The 7,547-nt window shown below is 42.7% G+C and overlaps 1 long non-coding RNA gene across 1 annotated transcript; it reads right to left on the bottom strand.

Moving 5' to 3' along the window:
• Positions 1 to 3,198: 3,198 nt before the first annotated feature.
• LOC132591966 (uncharacterized) lies at positions 3,199 to 4,967 on the bottom strand. The gene is made up of 3 exons (XR_015949825.1): positions 4,695 to 4,967; positions 4,043 to 4,178; positions 3,199 to 3,445 (listed from the first exon to the last, which is right to left on the bottom strand). It is a non-coding gene; the product is annotated as an uncharacterized LOC132591966 (long non-coding RNA).
• Positions 4,968 to 7,547: the final 2,580 nt, after the last annotated feature.

A 7,547-nucleotide genomic window follows, 5' to 3' on the forward strand; every position in this document is an offset into this window, starting at 1 on the left:
ATGGTCAATGAAGAAGGGCGGTGGAGTCCTGCCACACCTGCATGGGCAAAGGAGAATCCCTTTTGGTCCCCACTGCCTGGCTACAGCTACCCAGGACTTCAGTCTTGAGCCTTTCCAAGACCTGCCTAGAGATGCCAAGGATTGTGCCTAGGACCTTCTGCATGCAGGGCACCTGGTAAGCTGTGGTCACTCTCGGCATTTGCTGATTGTCTTTTGAATGGGCTGTTCTCTGGATTCCCTTGCATTGGGAACCAAATGTGACTAGACACCTGCGGCAATGACCAGAGCTTTTTTATCTGTGGCCAGCAGATTATGGAATGATGTGCCACAAGTAATATGCTTATGAAATCTTCATCCTGGCCTTTAAATGCCCATGTCACATGGGCTGTCACATGGAAGATGGAGCAAGCTCATTTTCTCCTGTTCTGGAAGGTTGGACCTGAACCAATGGATTCAAGTTACAAGAAAGGAGATTCTGACTAAACATCAGGAAAAAACATTCTGACAGTAAGAGCTGGGAACTGTCACCTGCATCCACCCCCCACCCCCCACCCCCAAGAAAAAAAGCACTGAATAAATATAATAATAAGTAAGCTTTGAAAGTGTTAAGATAGTCTAAAAGAGGAAGCAAAACTACACACTGATAAAAGCAGAACAGGGCTGTTGCTACTGGCTGTGTTTCTGTAGTACATAAGTTTAGAATTAACAACAAAGTACTGTACTTAATTGAGTGTGTGTTACATAGCTGCCAAGTTATCCCTTTTTTAAAGGGATTTTCCATTATGCTGAATAGGCTTCCTCGCGAGAAAAGGGAAAACCTGGCAGCTATGGTTTAGAATTAACAACAAAGTACTTAATCCTGGTCTGAAAACCATATTAGCCACATTACCTTTGGCCAAAAAAAAGCAAAAGAAAAAAAACCACCATGCTTGTTTAAGTAGTTTGCTGAACTATAGTCTAACAGAAAACTTTTAATTACCATTTATGCTCATACAGAGCTCAGCAGAATCAACACCTAACCAATAAAATTCTCTATGAGGATTACCCACTGTGTATGTGCATTACTTACATTATATTCTCACTGTTCTCTAGTTGTGATTATATACGGTACTGAAATTGGTACAATTTATAGACCTCTCCTATAATTATCTAGAAAAGGTGATTGCTTCTGGCTAATGGACTTATTCACTGGGAACTTTTAAAAAGATTCCTGAGTTTCTTGTGCAAAGTGCCTTTTCCATCTAGCTGGTGTAAATGGGTGAGCTGAGGGGGACGGTAAGCACTGCAAGAGTAGGTGGAATAGTAGAAAAGAAGGTTATATATAGGAAAGAACAGGTGGGCTAATTAGTATTGATTTAAAGTTTGTTCTGTTATTCATAGGTTCTTATATATACACACACACTCACAAATTACCTCCAAGTGCCTCACAGGCCGGCGTCAACCCGCCCACTACCAAAAAATAGTTGCTTGCGTGGTGGGAATATGCCAGCCATTCTGTAACATGGAGGCAGCCTAACAGAATAATTGGATGCAGCTGCTCCTGTTACCATAAATGCAAGGTTATCACATTTTCTTGCAGACATCGTGACTAAAAGAATTAAGAGCAGATCCTTATATGGCAAACACCAAGGAAAGGGTGGCAAAGAGGAAACATAAGGTGCCACAGCAGTAGGTAGATTGCAAGTGGGCTTTGCTGTATGTACCACTATACTGTTGTGAGCTTTCAGGGAGAGCTTATCCACATTTTGGGTTGCCCCACCCCTTTCCGCTGGAAAAAACCAGCCGTTTAGTGCTGAATCAGAGCAAATGGCAGAGCAATTGGGTTTGGGTGGGGATTGCCGTTTGCTCTGATTTATCACTAGAGAGCAGGTTTTCCAGGGGAAAGCAGTGGGGAAAAGGCAAAACCGCTCAGACCTAGAAAGCACAGGGAAACCACTCAGATTGGCATGGGGCAAGCAGAAGTGTGGGCGAGCCCTGGCTTCTGAATGACACTTGTCTCTGTCTGCCAATGGTGATATGGGGAAGGGTATATCCTTCGCATCTGTAAGGCCACAGATACAATCACTCCAGTGGAAGGATCTTCGGTAGCACGGCATTAACTGGGCACATTTGTGTTATGTCAAACAGCATCTGGGGAAGGGGCTTCCCTTGAAAATGCAAGTGCCACCTTTGGAAGAGGCAAAATTTCTCAGGACTGTGGCAGGGGCATGTAAAGCATTTAGCTGCAATCTTAAAAGTACTGACCCTGGAGTGAAGTCCCACTGAATTCAATGGGACTTACTTCTGAGTAGAGATGTTTAGACTTGGAGCCCGAAACATCCCCTTCTAATAAATAATAATAATAATTTTATTATTTATACCCCGCCACTCTGGGCAGCTTCCAGCACATATAAAAAAATAATAATGAAACGTCAAGCATTAAAATGTCAAACATTAAAATCTTCCAGATACAGGGCTGTCTTCAAAAAGTTGTGTAGTTCTTTATCTCCTTGACATCTGATGGGAGGGTGTTCCACAGGGAGGGTGCCACTACCAAGAAGGCCCTCACCCATCCAGGGCTACTCAGGCTTTCACTGACATAACAAAAAACATGTCAGTTAATTGCATTCACACAATTAATTTCACACTAGCTGTCTGTTTACAAAGACCAAAGGAGAAGCATAATAAGGTGATACTATTACAAGTAAACCTAGACAGCATCTTAAAAAGCAGAGACATCACTTTGCCGACAAAGGTCCGTATAGTTAAAGCTATGGTTTTCCCAGTAGTGATGTATGGAAGTGAGAGCTGGACCATAAAGAAGGCTGATCGTCGAAGAATTGATGCTTTTGAATTATGGTGCTGGAGGAGACTCTTGAGAGTCCCATGGACTGCTAGAAGATCAAACCTATCCATTCTGAAGGAAATCAGCCCTGAGTGCTCCCTGGAAGGACAGATCGTGAAGCTGAGGCTCCAATACTTTGGCCACCTCATGAGAAGAGAAGAATCTTTGGAAAAGACCCTGATGTTGGGAAAGATTGAGGGCACTAGGAGAAGGGGACGACAGAGGACAAGATGGTTGGACAGTGTTCTCGAAGCTACGAACATGAGTTTGACCAAACTGCGGGAGGCAGTGCAAGACAGGAGTGCCTGGCGTGCTATGGTCCATGGGGTCACGAAGAGTCGGACACGACTAAACGACTAAACAACAACACTATTACAAGTATTTTGCTTCACCATTTTGCTTATTTCAGAATGCGAGCTTCAACCCTTGCAGGTATGGAAGGCATTTCGACTCACAAAAAGGGAAGTATCTCATTCCCACTAAATCCTTCCTGCCCAGTTGCAACTTCCCTGCTGTCTCTCATCTCACATGGTCTGAGTCCACTAACTCTCATGAGGAAATGGAGTGGGCACGAGGGGCTGCATCCTCACAATTTTCTTGAATCAAGCTGATGGGATTGCTCTGTAGATGGTATATGCACAATGGTTTAGGAATATTCCTCACCTATACAGACTGACAATCTACTGCTAATTTTTGACAGACAGATTTAGTAAATATCTATCCTGTGGTGCTAGAAATGCTGGGTGATTGCTTTCGGTGCTGCTTTCCCCCATCTCACACCAGTTTCCCTGAGAGAGCTGTAAATCTCTATTAAACTAGTTTCTCAGCACAGAACCTCATAAAGCAATGAGTTCACAGTATCATTCATTGCTTTGAAAACATAAAATACACACTATACTGAGGAAATGCCTCCCTTTCCTAATGCATATTTCACAACCCACAATACACACAATCTCTAGCACCATCACGACCCTACACTCAATATCCTGGTGCATATAATATACAATATAATAATAATAATAATAATAATAATAATAATAATAATAATAATAATATAATAATATTACAACAACATTTTGTTATTTGTACCCTGCCCATCTGCCTGGGTTGCCCCAGTCAATCCGTGTGGCTTCCAACACATATAAAAACATAATAAAACATCAAACATTAAAAACCTCCTCATACAGGTTCTATGAGAAGATTTCAAACGTAAATCACCTTCTTGGTCAATCCAGTACAATTCAGTGCAAAGCACAGGTGCTTGTGTGAACGGGAACACTTTCAGCTGAGAGCTGCAGTCAGGTGCCAGTCTCTTGATGTGCCACCTGGGCTCCTTGGTCAATGCTCTTGGTTCCTTGGGGAGGAAGGGTGGCAAAGAAAGTTAATAAATAAATAAATAAATAAATAAATAAATAAATAAAACAAACTTCAGGGCTGGAATGCTGCTCTGATCCTTTTTGAAAGGAGGACAGGGTCCACCTGCCATCAACAGATGTCTGTACCTCGTTATCCTACCTTTTACAGACATGGACCATTCTACTTATGCTGCAGGGATGGATAATGCCATATGTTTGTTGGGCCTCAGAATACATACTACTGTTCACCCAAAAAGGTTGAGGCTGATTGGCTGAATAAAAATAACAACTCTAATTGAGCCTATAATTCATTCATTCATTCATTCATTCATTCATTCATTCATATATAGCTTTGTAGTAGGAAAAAACTTCAAAGCAGTTTACAAGAAGATAAAGCAGTCAAATTTTCACTAAAAACTTTACAACCATAATTTAAAACAAGGAAAACTTTGCAGCCATAATTTAAAACAAGGAAAACCACAACAGAGTAGACTAAAGACCATTAAATTTCTTACAAGCTTTCTAAACATCTGGCTAGGCTTGTCTAAATAAGAATGTCTTCAGCTGGCATCAAAAAGAGTCCTGTGAAAGCACCTGCCTGAAATAAAAAAGCAGGGAGTTCCAAAGTGTAACACAAAATGACCGGATACCATAGCTGCCAAGTTTTCCCTTTTCTCGTGAGGAAGCCTATTCAGCATAAGGGAATTTCCCTTAAAAAAGGGGGAGAACTTGGCAGTTATGTCGGATACTTGCAAATGCAGAATAGAGATTATGTGGCACCAGAAGTAGTTCCATCTCATAGTTGTTAAGGGCTTTATATACTAATAGTATCACCTTGAACTTGGCCCAGCAGGACCAGCCAGGGCCATGGGAAGCATGCCTTAAGCTAGGTGGCTGCTGCTGCTGTTTGCTTTGGGGGCAGGGGGCAGAGTCCTTGACTTCATAGAATACACAAACCTTGATGAAATCAGCAGTTTTATTTCAGAGTTCCATGTGCAACATCTCACACACACCCCCCCCCCCCGGGTCATGATCCACAGAAGGAAACTGCCACAATAGCTGGTGCAGTCTTTACCATTTTTCCTGTAGCAGCTTCCTTTGCCAAAGAGACAGTTTTAAAAAAGTTGTCACCCGGCTGACTCCTCTGTGCAATGTGACCCCCTCCCTCCTCAAAATAAAGCAGAAATATTGAAGTAATTTTCTAGCTCCGTACTATATGCAGGGAACACAAAAGTACTGAGATGACATCCTAAATCTCTTGGGCATACCAGGAAAGAGACCCAATTGTCTTGTTACAAGCCAAGCAGCAGAAATGTCTCTTTTACCGCTGGCTATAGCAAGTGACACGGACAGAAAATTAAATGCAATATGTCTCCACATTGCTTTGTTATGAACTAGAAAGCCAGGACAGTAGTAAGAACATATTGACATTCAGATACAGTTTGAAACCAATGGCAGTAACCAGATATGTATAGGCAGAGCTGTGAGTATACATATTCAACACTAGCAGAGAAAATGTCAACTTTGATTTTTTTAAAAAATAAAAAAAGGAAAACTCTTATCTTTTTTGATGCAACTCTTAAGATTGAAGGTGCCTTGTAATATTTCAGAAGCCAGCTGCAGCGGATAGTATAAGCTTTTCAATGAACAGAAATCTTACATAACTTATTGCTCCACCTTCATGATCAATGTAATTAAGTTAATTATGCATAGTAAGCAGAAACATGAAAAAATTATTTGAATGTCATGGTTTACGGCGAATCACACTTAGGACATTTAGACTTCTGCAATAATTGCATATTTGCACCTCTAAGAACCAAGAGAGGGGCTCCATCAGCAATAACAGAGATATCAGACTACAATAACCTTGTTGGCATTTGTCTGCTTCGAGTGAGAATGGATGTGCCTCCTGGGGTGAAGTCAAACCACTGAGTTAGGAACCCTGAAGTGATCTCCCTGGGGCACAACCCTGGCAGTGTGTATTGAGGTCCTGAGCTGCACAGGCAACAAGACCCCCCTCTCGGCCTTGCTGATGTGATCCAAAGGAAAGCAGAGCAATATGTTTGGCACCAGCTTGGCTGCAGGAGTTGCCAGAAGGAGGTATACAAGACACCCTCCAACTGCCTTAGGGACTCCACTCCGGATTTGTGTAGGGTTTACTCCTTAGCCTTTTCTTTTCCCCAGAGATATTGAAAGGCAGCAGAGGTTGGGGACTAGAGTTTTCCTTCTCCTAGATGGGCCACCTTCCCAGGTGGACGAGCCCCATCTGCCCCTCACTTCCCTCTACAGCATGTGCAGAAACCGTCTTCTTGACCATTGGAGCCACTCTTGGTCTTGTTCGCTCAATCTGCCAGAGCAGGCATAGGCAAACTCAGCCCTCCAGATGTTTTGGGACTACAACTCCCATCATCCCTGACCACTGGTCCTGTTACTAGGGATGATGGGAGTTGTAGTCCCAAAACATCTGGAGGGCTGAGTTTGCCTATGCCTGTGCTAGAGCCTGTCTTTGCATGCAGGGGAAGTCCCTAACTCACTGAGGGTTTGAGACCCATTGGCTATCCTCACTTGGTTTAACTGGCTAATTGAAGCTGTTTCCAGGGAGTGGCCGCCGTGGCATGCTGGCAGCTTCTAGAAGGTGAGAGCTGAGTGCAGGGCCAAAGGTGGACAAACTACCCCAGAAGGAGCGTGACATGTCCCCCTCCAGGGGTACTACCTCTCCCCTAACACCTCACGCACCCAATAGATTGAGAAATGTATGGCATCCCAAACTGCAATTTCTTATTCGTGATGCCCGGCATTCAACTACTGTGCAAGGATTTTCACTTGTGCAACAGGACTTTCTCCCATCTCCCTGCCCTGGGTTTGGGGAACCCCAAGAACAGATAAAAGTGACACATGAAAGAGGGAGAAGGGGTGAATCCTGGTGCAGATGGAACATTCCCATAGCACTAGGTTGGATGCAACAGATGGATGATGCCTATTACATCTCCCCTCAGTCTTATTAGGCACTTAAAAGTCTTCTATGAAATTTCACCCCCTAGCATCACAATTTTAATTAGATTTCTGCATCTTTCACATTTGTAGGTTGCTAACAGGCTACAGTGATTGATACTGAAGCATCAAGGTTTCTCCACCTCCCCTTTTGTTAGTTTTTTTTTCCACCCCAAGAGAGATGCTGGAGCAATTTATGAAAAGCAAATATAACAAAGATGAGAAGTCATAATAAGTATCCAAAGCAGTTCAACATATGGAAGAAAACATAGTCTATTTGTCAAATTGTAGTCATGCTTTTCCTTGTTTTTGACTTGAGGAAGTTAGTTTTTACATTATGAATGCAATTAGGAGTTATACTGAGCACAAAGCAAGGA

This window comes from Zootoca vivipara, chromosome 4 (genome assembly GCF_965207765.1).
Source record: "Zootoca vivipara chromosome 4, rZooViv2.hap1.1, whole genome shotgun sequence".
Lineage (NCBI taxonomy): Eukaryota > Metazoa > Chordata > Lepidosauria > Squamata > Lacertidae > Zootoca > Zootoca vivipara.